The sequence below is a fragment of the Phacochoerus africanus genome, chromosome 16 (assembly GCF_016906955.1).
Source record: "Phacochoerus africanus isolate WHEZ1 chromosome 16, ROS_Pafr_v1, whole genome shotgun sequence".
Classification (NCBI taxonomy): Eukaryota; Metazoa; Chordata; class Mammalia; order Artiodactyla; family Suidae; genus Phacochoerus; species Phacochoerus africanus.
Genome location: NC_062559.1, coordinates 9,510,032 through 9,527,559, shown reverse-complemented (window position 1 = coordinate 9,527,559; position 17,528 = coordinate 9,510,032). Strand labels below are relative to the sequence as shown.

Here is a 17,528-nt window from a genome sequence, read left to right as displayed (position 1 = left end):
TTCTGTGTCATATATCTGGGTCAGGGCCCTGGAATATGAATTTTTAATAAGGATTTCCATTTTTAATAAGCACTTGAAGGTGATTCTAATGCACTGCTAGGGTTGAAAAGTCCTAGTTGCTGTTTTAAACTCACATGAATATATTTAAATCCCCTACCACCTTCTTTCTGCCAATATATTTTAAGACGTATTCTTTTGAGAACATAAATTTATGTAAAATTAAATCGACCAAGACAGCATACACATCCATTCCCACAAAGATGGTATTTCGGTGAGCACCAATCAATGTAACCATGCCTAACAATTTATTATTAGAAATACATCTCACAATAGGGAAATACAGCCAATGTAAATTTATTTCTCTTGAACATCAATAGGCATTAGCCAGGATTTTTTTTTTTTAATCCCTCTGTCTGCTCCTATCTCTCTTATGGATGTATGCCTTTTGGTTTAAGTCTCTCTACTCATATTTTAGTGGGGTTTGGGGAGGAAGCTAAAGCTTATGCACAAGTTCAATCTGCTGTAGGTAATGGGGAATCCTCAAAAGCCACTGTTTTCAAGCCCAGTTTTATGGATGTAGGTTTCCTCATGTTAACTCATCTCAGTCTCAAAATGGAAGTCAAGGAGACTTGCGACTTGATTCACAGAGTCTGAAGATCACTTTCCAAACATGGTCTTGGCCTGTGTGGTTAAGTCTGAAGGATCAGCGTGAGTATCACTGTCTGACCGTCATGTGTGGACTCTGCACACACAGCTCAAACCCAGAGCCCCAGCCTCGGCCCTTCTGATGAAACACCAGTGCCCACAAACAGAAGGTTCCTCTTCTCTCACTCTGGAATAAACAGGAAGGTCTCTTGGGACTGTGGTCTTGGGACTACAGCTCTGCCCCTAATTTATTCAGCTCCGCCCCTATCCTAAGAACTGAGTCATCGCAACATCACGCTCCGCCAGCTGTTTCAGCACAAGAAAAGCTTTGCTGTGGTATGAGGTTTTGTGGGCTGTAAACTCCATCTAGGTCAGCAAATTAAACTCCACGGTGTGGTTACCCAGTCCAGCTTCATCTAGCTAAAGGGCTGTCTGATTTTACCCTCTGGGCGTTGGCTCTTCTGTTGCCTGGGATACGAGGCCCCTCTGCGGGTCTTTAAGGTACCTCGCTACAGGCCTAAACACATGCCTGAACTCAGAATCTGATCTTCTCCACCAGGGCTCCGGGGTATGTGAGCATAACAATACTCCATCCCGGCAGATACTGAGATTTGTATTTGTGTGTGTGTGTGTGTGTGTATTTTGGGGACAAAGCAGGGACGTGGAGACTTTTTTTTTGTTCCTCAGTTTCTTTCCTGTCATGTTGACCCAAACATGAGCTTTTTTCCCCCCGGTTCCCTTTCAGATACTGAGATTTGTATTTGTGTGTGTGTGTGTGTGTGTGTGTGTGTGTGTGTGTGTGTGTGTGTGTGTGTGTGTGTGTGTGTGTATTTTGGGGACAAAGCAGGGACGTGGAGACTTTTTTTTTGTTCCTCAGTTTCTTTCCTGTCATGTTGACCCAAACATGAGTTTTTTCCCCCCCGGTTCCCTTTCATGGAAATTTTTCAGAATGATTTCACAAGAGATGGCCAACTGGTCTACCTAGATAGGGCTTTACAAAGAGCGCCGTCTCAACAGGGTGGGAGGGTCACCCTGGTTCAGGAACTGGGCCTCAGATTTATGGTGGATAAAGTCCTCAGAGATTAAATCATGTTAAAAATTCAAAGCAACTCAACAAATACTTATCTGAAGGCCTGACGCTGTCTGGGGCTCTGAAATGCAAACGAGAAAACCAGAGCTGCTGTTTTCCAGGAGCTCTTTAACTGCAGAGACCAACATTCCAGTGGAGGCTACACGTTTTACTACCTAGCACCCATTCTTGCTTTTCCTGGGACCAGCACCCCAAGTTCACTCTGGGGAGAACATCTCCTTCATCCTTAGTCTGTGTGCTTTCAATGCCTGATTCTAGAGCTGAAGTTAAATAGACTCCGGCCTGGCCACGATGACCCATTTAGACCGGGGCTTGTAGCCTAATCAAAGCCAATGATTATGCATGAGATGTTTGCTACTACTGTTCGGGAAGAGGTCTGAAATACTCTCTGCTGGGATTACTACCCACAAGGTGGATACTTTTTGCTGGGATTACTGGCGTTGCCAAAAGCCCCGTGATGGAACCTAAAAATGAGACCAACACAGCAAAAGACAGAACCGAATGAAAATGAGACACTGAGCTCCTTGGCCAAGCCATTTTTTTGTTTTGTTTTGTTTTGTTTTTAGGGCTACCCATGCCATACCCATGGCATATGGAGGTTCCCAGGCTAGGAGGCCAGTTGGAGCTGTAGCCTCTGGCCTACACCACAGCCATAGCAATGCAGGATCCGAGCCTCATCTCTGACCTACACCACAGTTCATGGCAACGCTGGATCCTTAACCCGCAGAGCGAGGCCAGGGATGGAGCCCATATCCTCCTGGATACATGTCAGATTCTTTACCTCTGAGCCACAACGGGAACTCCAGTCAAGCCATTTTTGATGCTGCATATATTCCTAGACTTTTCTGCAAATTGTCCCAGTAGATATTTTTTTGTCTTTTTTGTCTTTTTTGCCATTTCTTGGGCCGCTCCCGCAGCATGTGGAGGTTCCCAGGCTAGGGGTCGAATTGGAGCTGCAGCCACCAGCCTACACCAGAACCACACCAACGCAGGATCCGAGCCACGTCTGCAACCCACACCACAGCTCACAGCAACGCCAGATCCTCAACCCACTGAGCAAGGCCAGGGATTGAACCCGCAACCCCATGGTTCCTACTCGGATTCGTTAACCACTGAGCCATGATGGGAACTCCCAGTAGATATTTTTATTTGTTTAAGCTGCTTAATGGGGTTTCCTGTAAATCAAGGCTAAAAAAAACTGTGTTGTGACTAAACGTTTCAATAGTGTCCCCCCTTCCAATTCACATCCACCCAGAACAAATGTGACCTTATTTGAAAATAGGGTCATTGAAGATGCACTTAATTCAAGAGATTAAGGTGAAATCATCCTGGACATAAGAGGCTCCCCAAATCTAGTGACTGTGTCCTTATGGGGCAGGGACCAACAAACACCTAGAGGCACAGAGAAGAAAGCCACGTGAGGAGAGAAGCAGAGATGGGGGTTATGCCACCAAAAGCCAGGGAGAGGCGAAGAAGTGTCCCCCCACAGAGCATTCAGAGGGAGGCTGGTCCTTCTGGCTCCTTGACCTCCAACTCCTAGCCTCTAGAACTATAACATTTTCTGTTGTTTTAAGCCAAAATGGCAGCCCTAGGAAACAAAACATTTTAATACGTGAAATCGTTCAATAAAGGTTTGTTGGTACCTAATATGTATCCAAAGGGGTTTCATAAAATTCAGAGAAAGGGGACTGGAGAATGTAGAAAGAGGTTTTCTGGGACATTATGAAGCCTGAAGAACCGCCGGCCCCACCAACCTGCCCGCCCCTGGGTGCCTCTGGAAGACCCTGGGGAACCGATAGAGCTCACATTCTCTGGACACCGCCTTTCTGGACCTGTGACAGGCCATTCGCCTGGGCTTCTTTCTTCAGCAAGGAAATGAGCTGTTTGATATCACTGAAAATATTTTGCCTAGTTGGCTCTTTGTCTTTTGTCTTGGTTTGGAGTGATTTTTGCCCTGTAGACTTTTCATTTTTTACATAGTGAAATTTAGTAATTTCTTTATGGTGGTTATTTTTTTTTTTTCACATTTCCCTTGTTTTTAGCAGTGTGCTGTGCTATGGAGTAAGGTATGATTTTTTTCCAATTTTTTTCTTCTTATGGTAAAATACACATAACACACAATTTACTATCTTAATCATTTTAAAATATATAGTTCAGTGGTATTAAGTACATTCATACTGTTATGCATCCATTTCTAGAAGTCCTTTTTTTTTTTTTTTCTGCTCTTTAGGGCCGCACCCGAGGCCTATGGATGTTCCCAGGCTAGGGGTAGGATTGGAGCCACAGCCGCTGGCCTACACCACACCCATAGCCACGTGGGATCTGAGCCGCAGCTATGATCTACACCACAGCTCACGGCAATGCCAGATCCTTAACCCACTGAGCGAGGCCAGGGATTGAACCCATGTCTTCATGGATCCTGGTCAGATTCCTTAACCGCTGAGCCATGATGGGAACTCCCTGAAAAAAATATTTTTATCGCTCTTTTTCGTGGCACCTTGGAGGCAGTTGGCTGCTTCAGGATGAAGCTGAACATCTCTTTGCTGGCCACTGGCTGCCGGAGACTCATTGAAGTGGATCACGAACAAAAACTTGGTACCTTTCACGAGAAACGTGTGGCCACAGAAGTTGCTGCTGATGCTCTGGGTGAAGAATGGGAGGGTGACGGGGTCCGAATCGGGGGTGGGAACAACACACAAGGTTTCCCCATGAAGCAGGGTGTCTGGACCCATGGCCAAGTCCCCCTGCTACTGAGTTAGGGGTATTCCTGCTACGGACCAAGGAGAACTGAAGAATGAAAGCACACATCAGTGCGGGGTGGCATTGTGGATGCCCGTCTGAGCGTTCTCCACTTGGTCATCGTCCCAAGGGGGAGAAGGACATTCCCGGACTCACCGATACGACTGCGCCTCGCCACCTGGGGCCTAAAAGAGCGAGCGGAATCTGCAACCTTTCCAGTCTCTCAGGAAGATGAAGTCCTTCCGTATGTAGTAAGAAAGCCCCTAAACAAAGGAGTAAAGGTGTTCCCGTCGTGGTGCAGCGGAAACGAATCTGACTAGGAACCATGAGGCTGAGGGTTCGATCCCTGGCCTCGCTCAGTGGGTCAAGGACCTGGCGTTGCTGTGAGCTGTGGTGTAGATCGCAGATGCAGCTCGGATCTGGCGTTGCTGTGGCTGTGGTGTAGGCCAGAGGCTAGAGCTCCTATTCAACCCCTAGCCTGGGAACCTCCGTATGCAGCAGGTGCAGCCCTAAAAAGACAAAAAACAACAAACAACTAAGAAACCTAGAAACAAAGCACCCAAGATTCAGCGTCTTGTTCCTTCACATGTCCTGCGACACAGACGCCAGCGTGTGGCTCTGAAGAAACAACATACTAAGAAAAATAAGGAAGAGGCTGCTGAATATGCTAAACTTTTGGCCAAGAGAATGAAGGAGGCCGAAGAACAGTGTCAGGAACAGAGGCTGTCCTTTCGGAAAGCTTCTACCTCTAAGGCTGGGTCCCGTTGAAAATGAGATGTTTTAAGAGTAACAAAGAGCATGGAATCTTCAAAACAAATGCTTTTTATTATGGTTGATTTACAGTGTGTCCGTTTGTGCTGTCCCCGCTCTACGTGCGGCCCTCTCTCAGGCAGGTGGCCTCCAGCCACCACCCGGTCTCGTCTTAACCACCAGAAATCCCAGAAGAGGTGGAACTTTGCCCCACTTGAACCCTGCTTCCTGCCCGAGAGCAGCGCTTCATTTAAAGGAAGTGTGAACAATGGTGAATGATCCTCGCATGCTTGCCGGGGCCGCCCGAATGATGTGGCTTAAATGACACACTTTTGGAGACATGTAAGGTGAAGCTGTGAGCGGGCTGAGGCCTCTCTCCTTGGCTTGCAGGTAGCCGTCTTCGCCTGGTGGCTTCGTAGGAGTGTGTGCCTGCCGGAGGCTCCCCTAACAAAAGACCGGAGACCAGGCGGCTTCAACGAGAGAAACTTGTCTTCTCGCAGCTCTGGAGGCTGGTGTCCAAGATCAGGGTGCGGGCCTGGTCCGCGGGGCTGAAAGCGCCCTTCGTGGCTCAGAGGTGGCTGCCTTCCACTGTCCCCTCCCATGGGGAGAGGGTTCTGGCTCTGTTCCTCTTCTCATAAAAAGGTGCTAATCCATGAGGACCTGTCTCAGCTCGGTCTGCTATAACGAAATACCAACCACGGGGTGGCTTATAAACAACAGAAGTGTATTTCTCATCACTCTAGAGGCTGGAAGCCCAAGCTCAGGGGGCCAGCGTGGACCACGTTCTGTTAAATTCTTCCAAATTGCAGACTGCTGACTTCGTGCATCCCTATGCGGCGGAGAGCAGAGCCAAGGAAGCAAGCTCTCTAGTGACCCTTGTGAGGGCACTAATCTCATTTATGAGAGCTCCACCCTCATGACCTCATCCAATGCTAATCAACGCCCAGAAGCCCCACCTCCTAGTGCCATCGCACTGAGGGCTATGCAGTTTCAACAAACATATTTTGGAGGACACATCATTCAGTCCCTAAGAGGGCTCCACACTTATAACCTCATTTAAACCTCATCTCCCAAAGTCTCCATTTCTTTGACTGTTTTTCTTTTTTTCCTCTTTTTAGGGCGGCACCCGCAGCATATGGAGGTTCTCCGGCTAGGGGTCTAACTGGAGCTACAGCTGCCAGTCTACGCCAGAGCCTCAGCAACACCAGATCCGAGCTGTGTCTGCAATCTACTCCACAGCTCACGGCAATGCCGGATCCTTAACCCACCGAGCAGGGCCAGGGATGGAACGCTCAACCTCATGGTTCCTAGTTGGATTCGTTTCTGCTGTGCCACGACAGGAACCCCCAAAGTCTCCATTTCTAAATACCATCACCATTGGCGGGTTAGGGCTTCAACATACGACTCTGGGATGGAGGTGGGGACACAAACATTTAGGCCAGAGCACACCGTCTTTTCTAGCAGTCTGTGTCCAAATTTCCAGCTCTTACAAGGACACTGCTCCAACGAACTCATTTAACCTTAGTTACCTCGGAGGTCCCATTGTGGGCACAGCGAAAACGAATCCGACTAGGAACCATGAGGTTGGGGGTTCGATCCCTGGCCTCACTCAGTGGGTTAAGGATCCGACGTTGCCGTGAGCTATGATGTACATTGCAGACAAGGCAAGGATCTGGAGTGGCTGTGGTGGCTGTGGTGTAGGCTGGCAGTTGTAGCTCTGATTCAGCCTCTAGCCTTGGAACCTCCATATGCCGCGGGTGCAGCCCTAAAAAGACTAAAAGACAAATAATAACAACCACCTTAGGTACCTCTACAAAGGCCCTAGCTCTGAAGACAGTCACGTTCTGCAGTTTTGGAAGTCAGGACTCCTCTGATGACTCTTTGAGTCTATAGAAGAGACTTCTTCCAAGTCTGGCTTTAGTAAGCCCTCCCATGTCTATGGTTTACTCAAGGACTCTCAGACTCACCAGCTGTCCACTACCCCTACCTCACTCCCTTCAACTGATTATTACAGAAGTGTTCAAATATATAGAAAAGTTGAAAGAATAGCACAATGATCACCCATAGACCCACCACCCAGATTTTAAAATTGTTGGCATTATGCTATTTTTGCTTTATCTCTATGTGTGTGTCTATATGTATATTTTTTGCCGAATGCTTGAAAGTAAGTTTTGGAAATCATATTTCACCCCTAAATTCTTCCGTATGCACCCCCTAAAAATCAACGAAGGGCCATTATCATGCCTCAGAACATTTATAGTAATCTCCTAGTATCATCTAATATTCAGTTCATATTTAGATTTTCCCCATGGTCCCCCAAATATATGACATAGTGTTGTTGGTTTTTTTTAACAGAATCAGAAGCCAAACAAAGTACACAAGTTATATTCCAGAATAAAATGGTCTCTCTCACCATTTTTTTTTTTACATTGACTTTTTAAAGAAAACCAGGTTAGTTGTTTTGTAGAATAACTCACGTTCTGGATTTTCTCTCTTTGTAGTGCCATTTAACTCATCCCTCCATCCCTTTATTTTCTCTAAGTTGAGTTTTTCAACTGAGGTCCTTCATCTGAACCACAGAACATGGAAATATTGAATGACTAAAACCATTTTAGATTCATGGGTAAGAAGTTAATTCATTATATAACAAGGATGCCATGATGGTTAGTTTTTTGTTTTGTTTTATCTTTTGTCTTTTTTAGGGCTGCACCCATGGCATATGGAGGTGCCCAGGCTAGGGGTCTAATCAGAACTACAGCTGCTGACCTACACCACAGCCACAGCCACAGCCACAGCCACAGAGGATCCAAGCCACATCTGCGACCTACACCACAGCCACAGCAGCGCCAGATCCTTAATCCACTGAGCAAGGCCAGGGATCGAACCTGCAGCTTCATGGATCCTAGTCAGATTCGTTTCCACTGCGCCATAACAGGAACTCCAGTTTTTTGTTTGGGTTTTCTGCTTTTTTGTTTTTTCCTTGTCTTTTTAGGGCTGTGCCTGCAGCATATGGAAGTTCCCAAGCTAGAGGTCGAATTGGAGCTTCAGCTGCTGGCCTACACCATAGCCACAGCAACCCAGGATCCGAGTTGCGTCTGCAACCTACACAGCAGCTCACAGCAACGCGGGACCCTTAACCCACTGATGGAGGCCAGAGATGGAACCTGTGCCCTCATGGATACTGGCCGGGTTCATCACCCCTGAGCCATGACGGGAACTCTGTGATGGTTAAATTAATGTGTCACCTTGACTGGGCCACAGATTGCCCAGACATTTGGCCCAACGTTATTCTAGGTGTGTCTGTGAGAGAGTTTCTGGAGAGATTAACATTTGAATCTGTAGACTGAGGAAAGCAGACTGCCTCCCTAACCAGGCGGGCTTCACCCAATATTGTCAGGGAACCATTGACTGAAACCGCCCACCTTGGCCAGGCACGATAATGGCCACTGCCCGAGTTGTCCTACAACAGGAGCCCCTAATAAGGAACGGGGTGTTGCCCCAAGGACTAACCAGGAGGGTTTGGGAGGGGCCGATGAGGAGGAGACAACCAGCCTCCCAGGATCCTTGTTGCAGGAATCGCTCCTGGCTGAGAGGTGTGCACGCACACCACCGCCAAGAGGGGCCCCGAACCAGATCGAGTAGGGGCCGAGCAAGAAGATTGGCCAGAGACAAGCTGGAAGCGAATCCCGTTCCCATAAAACCGGAGATGGCCAGCCATGTGGGAGAGCTGTTCTCCCGGGTTCCCTCGCCCCGCTGCTCCTGCCAGGCGCCACTTCCCAAGAGTCTTTTGCTTTGTCAGCACGTGCGTCTCCTCAGACAATTCATTCCCAAGTGTCAGACAAGAGCCTGAGCTCGGGCACTGGAAGGGGCCCCCCTTCCTGCATGATGGGGGTCCCTTATCATGAAGGCCTGAATAGAACAAAGCAGCTGACCTTCAGGTCACACAGTGAACTTCTGTTCTCAGATCAGACACACCATCGGCTCTCCCAGCCTTCAGCGGTCCAACTGCAGGTCTTGGGAGGAATCCGCCTCCATAACTGCATGAGTCCATTCGTGATAGTAAATATCTCCCCTATGGGTTCTGTGTGTCTGGAAAATTCTCATACAGATGCCTTAGGTCATTAGGGCTTATTTCCCTCCCAGAATCCTGGTTGAGAAATTAAGGTGAATGGATTAAAGTTAACCATTTGGAATGGGAACATTTCCCATTGCATGACAGCAGGAGCCACACGATGTGTTGAGGCCCTCTATCAATGATGCTAAATCTGGTTGCTTGATCATAGATTTTTATTTTATAAAGTTATTTTTTCCCTTGTGATTAGCAAGTAATTCTCTGGGTGATTTTTTTTTTCTTTTTTCTTTTCTTTTTTTCTTTCTTTCTTTTTTTTTCTTTTTTTTTTTGCTATGTAGGGCCGCAGGTGCGGCATATGGAAATTCCCAGGCTAGAGGTCAAATAGGAGCGGCATCTATTGGCCTACACCACAGCCACAGCAACACAGGATCCCTAACCCACTGAGCGACACCAGGGATAGAACCCAAATCCTCATGGATAAAAGTTGGTTTCGTTACCACTGAGCCACTATGGGAACTCCCTATTCAGTGATGTTTTGACACCATGCAAAGATCCTGTTTCTAAACTATTTTCCCCTAATGGCTTTGGAATCAGTTATTTCATTGGTTGCCTTCCCAACAATTTAAACCTGAGAGGGTTTAAAAGAGCTCAAAAGGCCACAGTTTAACAGCCAATAATTAACACAGGTCGAAATATGAGGTGCAATCTCTTCCCCCTGCGAGCCTTTCTCTCTCCTGTGACTCCTCTAACTTAACTCCTCAGTCTGTGCTGACCAGACCTGCTGGCTGGTTCCCTGGTGCCCAGAAATGCACCCCCAGAAGAGCATTTTGTTACCTTTGGTTGTGGTTGCGGTGCCTAAAAACAAGAATCAGAACCATTTGTGGAGGTGGGGAGAGGGAGGGGACGTGCCAAGGGGAAATAAGACAAACCAAAGGTATCTGAAACTATGAGCAGGAAAAGCCAAAGACAGTACCTGATGCCGAGTGAAGACTGCAGCAGGGATGAGGAATTCTGGGAACACCGGGTGTCCAAAGCGTGTAGCGAAGGATTCTGGGAAGGCTTCCTGTGTAGGCCGGGGAGAAGGACCTGCCCCAGAGGCTCCCAGGTGGCTGGGGGAGCCTCGCTCTTCTGTCCCACCTCGCCCCCACCACCCACACCAACACCGGGAGCTGCCGGAGCTCCCAGAAGCGTTTGCGGAGCTCCTGAGAACTCAGGGCAGCAGGGCCTGGCTCTGCTTCTCCCCAGACTCCACGTTCTTCCTGCCCCCCACCAGTAAGTGCCTAGAAGCTTCCTGCTGTGTTTCCCTGTTACCTTAGAATTGCAGCACCTGGAAGAGATTAGTGTTGCAGGCAAACCTGGAGAGCTCATTGTGTGTTTCCTCCTCAACATGATTTGTAAAAAAGAAAAAAAAAAAAAAAGAACAGAATGAGATCAGTTCCAGAACTCTCCCTTGAGATCCATGCAAAATCTGCAGAGAAGTGTCCATTTATCACTACCCTGGGGTTTCCTGTTTTGAACCTGACCTGTGCTTGGCAGACCCTCCCCCCTGGTTTCATCACATGGAAAGACACGGGCAGACTTTTTTCTTTCGAGGGCCGCGCCCAGGGCACATGTAAATTTCCAGACTAGGGGTTGAATTGGAGCTGTAACCACCTGCCTACGACACAGCCACAGCACGTCTGCGGTCTATACCACAGCTCACGGGCAATGCCAGGTCCCAACCCACTGATCGAGGCCAGGGATCAAACCCGTGTCCTCATGGATGCTAGTCTGGTTCGTTACCGCTAAGCCACAACGAAATTCCCAGACCTGGGCAGACTGAACTCTTTTCTCTGGTCCCTGCCCTGCTCCTGACTCGGGCACTGGGCAGGGCTCTGGCCTCTGGAGGTGGCTAAGCCATTTTCTAGTCACATCCCCTTAGGGCTCTGAGTTACACTCACCCCTTTCTTTCCCAGGTAACATTTCAGGAAAGTTGGGAAACCACTCCCTTCATTTTTGGGGTGCAGAGGAAATGCACCCCATCTGCACAAAACTTCCCCTGATGGCCCCGGAGACAGCAATGCTCGGGGTGGGGTGTGGCTCACAAAGAGCCAACAGGTCAGTTCCAAAAGCAAACACCTGGCTGAGCCTGACTGTTGGGAAAAGCAATGGGCAATATTCGTGATTTGGGGAAGGTGAATGACAGCTCCAGCTAACTGCTACCTTAAGATGGTGGCTAAACCCCATGACTAAGTGGCAGCACCGCTGCTGCATTTTTCTACAGCGCCCCTCTTGTCCCAGACACAGACCCCACCCCTACTGTAGGGTATGCACGTGACCCAGGCCATCCAATCCCATGCCCCCGGCCCCGGCCCCTGCTGCCATGCAGCCCTACTGTGATTAAGTGATTGCAGTTAAAAAGCCAGTACAGGACTTCCCTTTGTGGCGCAGCAGAAATGAATCTGACTAGGAACCATGAGGTTGCAAGTTCGATCCCTGGCCTTGATCAGCAATTTAAGGATCTGGCGTTGTCGTGAGCTGTGGTGTTGGTCGCAGACTTGGCTCAGATCTGAAGTTGCTGTGGCTGTGGTGTAGGCTGGCAGCTGTAGCACTGATTGGACCCTTAGCCTGGGAACCTCCATATGCTGTGAGCAAAACAAAAATTGTGGTAAAATTCACACTTTTAAAGTGTGTAGTTCAGTATTGAGTACATTCGCAAGGCTGTGTAACCATCGCCACGGTCTAGTTCCAGAAGCTTTTCATCATCCATTGAATCTACTCAGGCGCCTGTGCTGTCAGTGCAAAGACTCATTGCTCAACTTCCCTTTCAGCAAGATGCGGCTTTCCGACCAGGTTTTAGCCAATGCAATGTGGGCGGAAGTGTGAGGGCTCCCGGAAGAGCACCTTTCTGTCCTTTCCTGTTCTTTCTCCTGCCGACCTTAACCATCGGCTGGTCAGCTAAGGGCTTGGGGGAGGAGCTGGCCCAGTTGCAGTGTTCACCCTCGCCGTGGTCAGTACAGGCCTTGGGAAAGAGCTCCCACTGCCCCACACCACTGATGAAAGCACGCAGGCCTAGCCCAGATCCCCACAAGGTGTGGACCAGCACCCATGGCTGCCAGCCCTGCCCATGGTCCTGTTTGTCTCGGCTGGGGATCCATCTCTGTTGCACGCCCGTTTGACTTTTCTTTCTCCCTCTCTCCCTTTCTTCCTTTCTCTTTGTCTTTTCTTCCTTTTTTCTTTTCTTTTTTCTGTCTTTCTTGCCATACCCATGCAATGCAGAAGTTCCTAGGCCCTTAAACCTGCATCACAACAGCAGCCTGAGCCATAACAGTGACACCACCAGATCCTCAACCCACTGAGCCACCAGGGAACTCCATGATTTGACTTTTCTGATATAACCTGTTTCCAAGCAGCTTGAACTGTGACGGCCAGAGCCCCTCTCCCACCCCCGATGAACACACACTCCCCCACCTGACATGGGGTACCCTGGACAGTAAGTTTATACAGTGCTGGCTCTATGCCAGGCTCTGATCTAAGCATCTTATGTGGATCAGCTCACATGATCCTCACCGTGACCTTAGGAGGGTGGAATCACCATCTCCTTTTCAGAGATGAGGAAACCAAGGCACAGAACAGATATTTCATGGTACAGCATTTTGTCCTAAGAACATAGGATGAAATGCCATACAGTGAAATAAAGGCAAATCCTCCCAATCCTGTCCGCCCCACAAGCCCACTGCACCTTCGCTTCACAACCCAGAGTGTTGTGTTAAATAAGCAGAAATTTATTTAATCAGTCCCCTATTGGTTGTTTCCAAACTTTTGCTTATATCAACAATATTACAGCAAATATCTTTGTGTGTGTGTATATATAACATATATATATTAGTCGATTTACTTATCAGTTAGATGAATTACTAGAAATGGGATTTCTGAGTCAAAGAGTATGTGCCTTTGCCATTTTGAGGGATATTGCTCTCTGTAGAGATTGAACCCATGTGCCCTCCCATCAACACTATTTGAGACCATCTTTGTTGCCATGGCTTTACCAGCACATCAACAAAATATTACCACATTTTGCCAAATTGATAGGCAAAAAAACCCCACCTTGATTGTACCTTAAATTGTCATTTGTATAGTATGAGGTAGCATCTTTTTGCGTGCTTCCGGGCTATCTATGCCTTCTGTTCTGTGTGGTGCTGCCATTCTCCTTTCATTGGATGTTTACAGCGCTGTCCTTTCTACCTTATAAACATGCTCTAGGAACATCCTTGGGGCGGGCTGCCCTGAGCACACGTGCGAGTGTTTCTCTGAGGATAAAGGCCACGCGTGGGAGTTCCCGTCATGGCTCAGAGGAAACGAATCTGACTGGCATCCATGAGGACCCAGCTTCCTGATCCCTGACCTTAACTCAGTGGGTTAAGGATCTGGCGTTGCCGTGAGCTGTGGTGTGGGTCACTGACGCAGCTCCAAGCTGGTGTTGCTGAGGCTGTGGCGTAGGCCGGCAGCAATAGCTCCAATTGGACCTCTAGCCTGGGAACCTCCATATGCCATGGGTGCAGCCCTCCAAAGACAAAAAAAAAAGAGAAGGCCAAATATGGCAGCTAGATCAGAGGGAGGGTACATGTAAAATTGCATTAGATGCTGCCAAGTGGCTCTTCCAAAAAGGCTGTGCCAATCTATACTTCACTAGCAGAGTTTGAGATTATACACATCTCACCAGCACTTAATAATATATGTCCTTTTAAGGCATCATCATGTTTTCTAATTTATTTTTAATAAATGTATGTATAGTTGTGTGTGTGTGTTTGTACACCTAAGCTGTTAATGAAAATCAGCACTTCCCTGCCCTATGCTTTCTCAACACCAGGATCCACTTGAGGCAGCCAATGGCAATCCGCCCAAGCTGTTTTCTCTGGTATTTATCTCCATATTTAAGACTACTCTGCTTCTACTGCTATTTTCTAGTTGGTCACTTTTAGGCATTCTCCACTGTCTTTGGTAGGCCAGTACCTAACTCTCCCGCAAGTACATCCATAGCTTCCTCTCCCCTATCATGCCAACATAGTTTCAGCACACTTTCTGGATAAACAAATAGTTGGTATTCACATTATAATGATGATTCAAGGAGTTCCTGTCATGGCTCAGCTGTAACGAACCCGACTAGGATCCATGGGGATGTGGGTTCAATCCCCTGCCTTGCTCAGTGGGTTAAGGATCTGGCATGGCTGTGGCTGTGGTGTAGGCCGGCAGCTGTAGCTCTGATTCAGCCCCTAGCCTGGGAACTTTCACATGCCATGAGTTCGGCCCTAAAAAGCAAAAAAAAGAAAGAAAGAAAGAAAAAATGATTCAGGTTCTTTCAATGCTGAGCCTAGTAAGCAATAGTTAGCTCCATTCTTGTACCACCTTCCAGCATTCCTAAAGTTAATGATGGCTTCATTTTTTATTCATTTTACTCGCTGTTACTTGTCATTAGTATTCTCTAAAAGCTTTAACATCTCTGCCAAAGGCCTTTCTATGACGTTTTCCACATGCTCAAGCACACCAGTTCTATTTCTTCTTTCCGGGAGCCCTCCTTCCTCCCGCACTCTGAGCTGACTGCTCTGCTGGTAGGCCTAGGTCCTCCTTTCACATCCCCAGCGTTGGGTACCCTTGTCCCTGTTTTGAGGATCCCACCTCTCTCTTTCTCTTTTTAAAAAATTTTAAGAGTTCCCATTATGGCTCAGCAGTTCTTAAACCCAACTGGTAGCCATGAGGATTCGGGTTTGATCCCTGGCCTCACTCAGTGGGTTGGGGATCTGGCACTGCCATGAGCTGTGGTGTAGGTCGCAGACACGGCTTAGATCCTGAGTTGCTGTGGCTGTGGCCGTCAGCTGTAGCTCCAATTTGTCCCCTAGCCTGAGAACTTCCATAGGTCACTAGTGCGGCAATAAAAAGCAAAAAGCAAAACAAACAAACAACAACAAAAAAAAACACACTGCTTAATCATTTCTTAGAGAAAGAGATTATCTTTGGGGTTAAACATAGCTCTGGTGCTTTTGAAATTAGGGCATGTCGACATCCAAAGTGTTTAAAGGCTGCAAAGTGTTTTGTTTCTTTGCTGGAGCAGGAGAACTTTTTAACTGCCTGTTTATAATTTATCTGAGAGAAGTACTGGTGATTAGGCATCTGATCACTCCTCTGATTCCCTCACTTCTTCCTTTTCCTGTGACAAAAACAGAGAGTCAGGAAAATAAGCACATTGCATCACGATACCAGTGGGCCATATAAAAAGGCCCCGAGATGTTATTTTTCCAATCGTTGGTTTCCTCGGCAGCCAGCGTTTAAATCATTCCAAGTGCCCCTCCCACCGATCTTCAGAAACGACCGTGCGATTGGTCTCCTTGCTAAGCTTTCTACAGCCCAGTTTTACAACTTGGTTTCAGCTGCAAGGGCAGCCCAGCTTTGGAAGGAATTATATCCTGTTCCCAGAATATCCATTAAACAGAACTTAACACAGTTTTAAGAGAGGTATCAAGTGACTTTCTCCCATCTCTCTCCACTTTTCAGACTGCGTTTTTACACTCAGAACCAGCATCTCTGCGTTTGGGACAGTTCCGTAAGGTATTCACCATTCACTTTCTCATCCTTTAACAATTTTTTTTTCCCAGCTAAAATAATATACACTTATGGAGAATTCCTGGGATGGCTGTTATCTCCTGTAATTATGAGGCTGGGAACCAAGCAGAGAAAAAAAAAATCATCAAGAAATCCCACAGCCCTGATACCTCTGGCTGAGCAAAAGGAAGAGGAGCCCTTCAGAGGGCAATTCTCGTGAAGCCAACGAGTGCTGAACGAGGCCTGTCGGAGGATGTTCCGTGACACCAGGGGTGGGTGGGGCTGCTCTCTGCCACCACTGGCTCCTCTATTTCCGTTTCTTGAGGGGGCTCCCTCTGGCCCATGAGGCTTTCCTCCTGGAAGCTCCAAGGGGCCATCAACAGAAAGTCAGGCAAGGCCTTGGGTTGTCATGAGCCTCCTGGAGGTGGTGGGGCTGCTCAGCCGCTCTGAGGTGGGTAGGGCTCAGCTACCTCGTCTACGACCCTCCTGAGTGCGGGCACAGCCTGCTGCTCCCGGGGCGGCGGGGGGGGGGGGTCATTGCATCTTCACGGTCACGTGGCACCCGCTGGGGTGATGTCTGGTCCGTGATCACATGAAATACATTCGCATATAAGATGAGAAGCTTCCACCGCCCCACTGCCTTGCACTGTATCCTATGAGCTATGACGTTCAAGCTCAACCCGAGAGTCCCCTCCTGCACCCCCCCACCACAGATCCGACATGATCCTGGCATGAACAGCAAACCCACGGCCATGTGTGCCCAGCCTGAATGCATCTTCAAGGCCCAGACCCTTGCTAGATGCTCCATTTTTGCTGTTAAATATTTTTATTTTTGTTAAAGTGAAATCACGTATCTACAATCTAAAAACAATACTAAAGCCAACCACTTAGTACCCATAACCAAAGTTAAGAAATATAACATTAAGGAGTTCCCGTTGTGGCTCAGTGGTAACAAACCAGACTAGTATCCACAAGGATGTGGGTTCGATTGATGGGCTCGCTCAGTGGGTTAAGGATTCACCGTTGCCGTGAGCTGTGGTGTAGGATGGTGGCTGCAGCTCTGATTTGACCCCTAGCCTGGGAACTGCCATATGCCACAGGTAGGGCCCCCCAAAAAAAAGAGAGAAAAAAAAGAAATATAACATTAGGGAGGGAGTGGGATAGACTAGGAGTTTGGGGTTGGTAGATGCAAATTTAGAATGGATAAGCAAAGAGGTCCTGCTGTACAGCGCAGGGAACTATATCTGGTCTCTTGGGATAGAACAGGATGGGAGAAAGTACGAGAAAAAGAATGTCCCTTTGCTGTACAGCAGAAAGTGGCACAATAGTGTAAATCAACTAACTTTAATAAAAAATAAAATAAAAAACACTAAAAAAAAGCAAAATATAACATGAATAAGACTTTGGGGCTTTATTAGTTTCCCCTGGCTGCTATAACAGATTAAGTGGTTCGGAATTCCCACTGTGGCTCCGTGGTAACAGCCCCAACTAGTATTCATAAGGACGCGGGTTCGATCCCTGGCCTTGCTCAGTGGGTTAAGGATCCAGCGTTGCCATGAGCTGTGGTGTAGGTCACAAATGCGGCTCGGATCCCGTGTTGCTGTGATTGTGGTGTAGACTGGCACTTGTAGCCCCGATTCAACCCCTAGCCTGGGA

At 47.9% G+C, this 17,528-nt stretch overlaps 1 long non-coding RNA gene and 1 pseudogene across 1 annotated transcript; one reads left to right on the top strand and one right to left on the bottom strand.

Moving 5' to 3' along the window:
• The first annotated feature begins 4,257 nt into the window (after nt 1–4,257).
• On the top strand, nt 4,258–5,242 carry LOC125117781 (40S ribosomal protein S6-like; annotated as a pseudogene).
• Nucleotides 5,243–5,280: 38 nt separating this feature from the next.
• LOC125117390 (uncharacterized) lies at nt 5,281–10,952 on the bottom strand. The gene is made up of 2 exons (XR_007132608.1): nt 10,270–10,952; nt 5,281–5,902 (listed from the first exon to the last, which is right to left on the bottom strand). It is a non-coding gene; the product is annotated as an uncharacterized LOC125117390 (long non-coding RNA).
• Nucleotides 10,953–17,528: the final 6,576 nt, after the last annotated feature.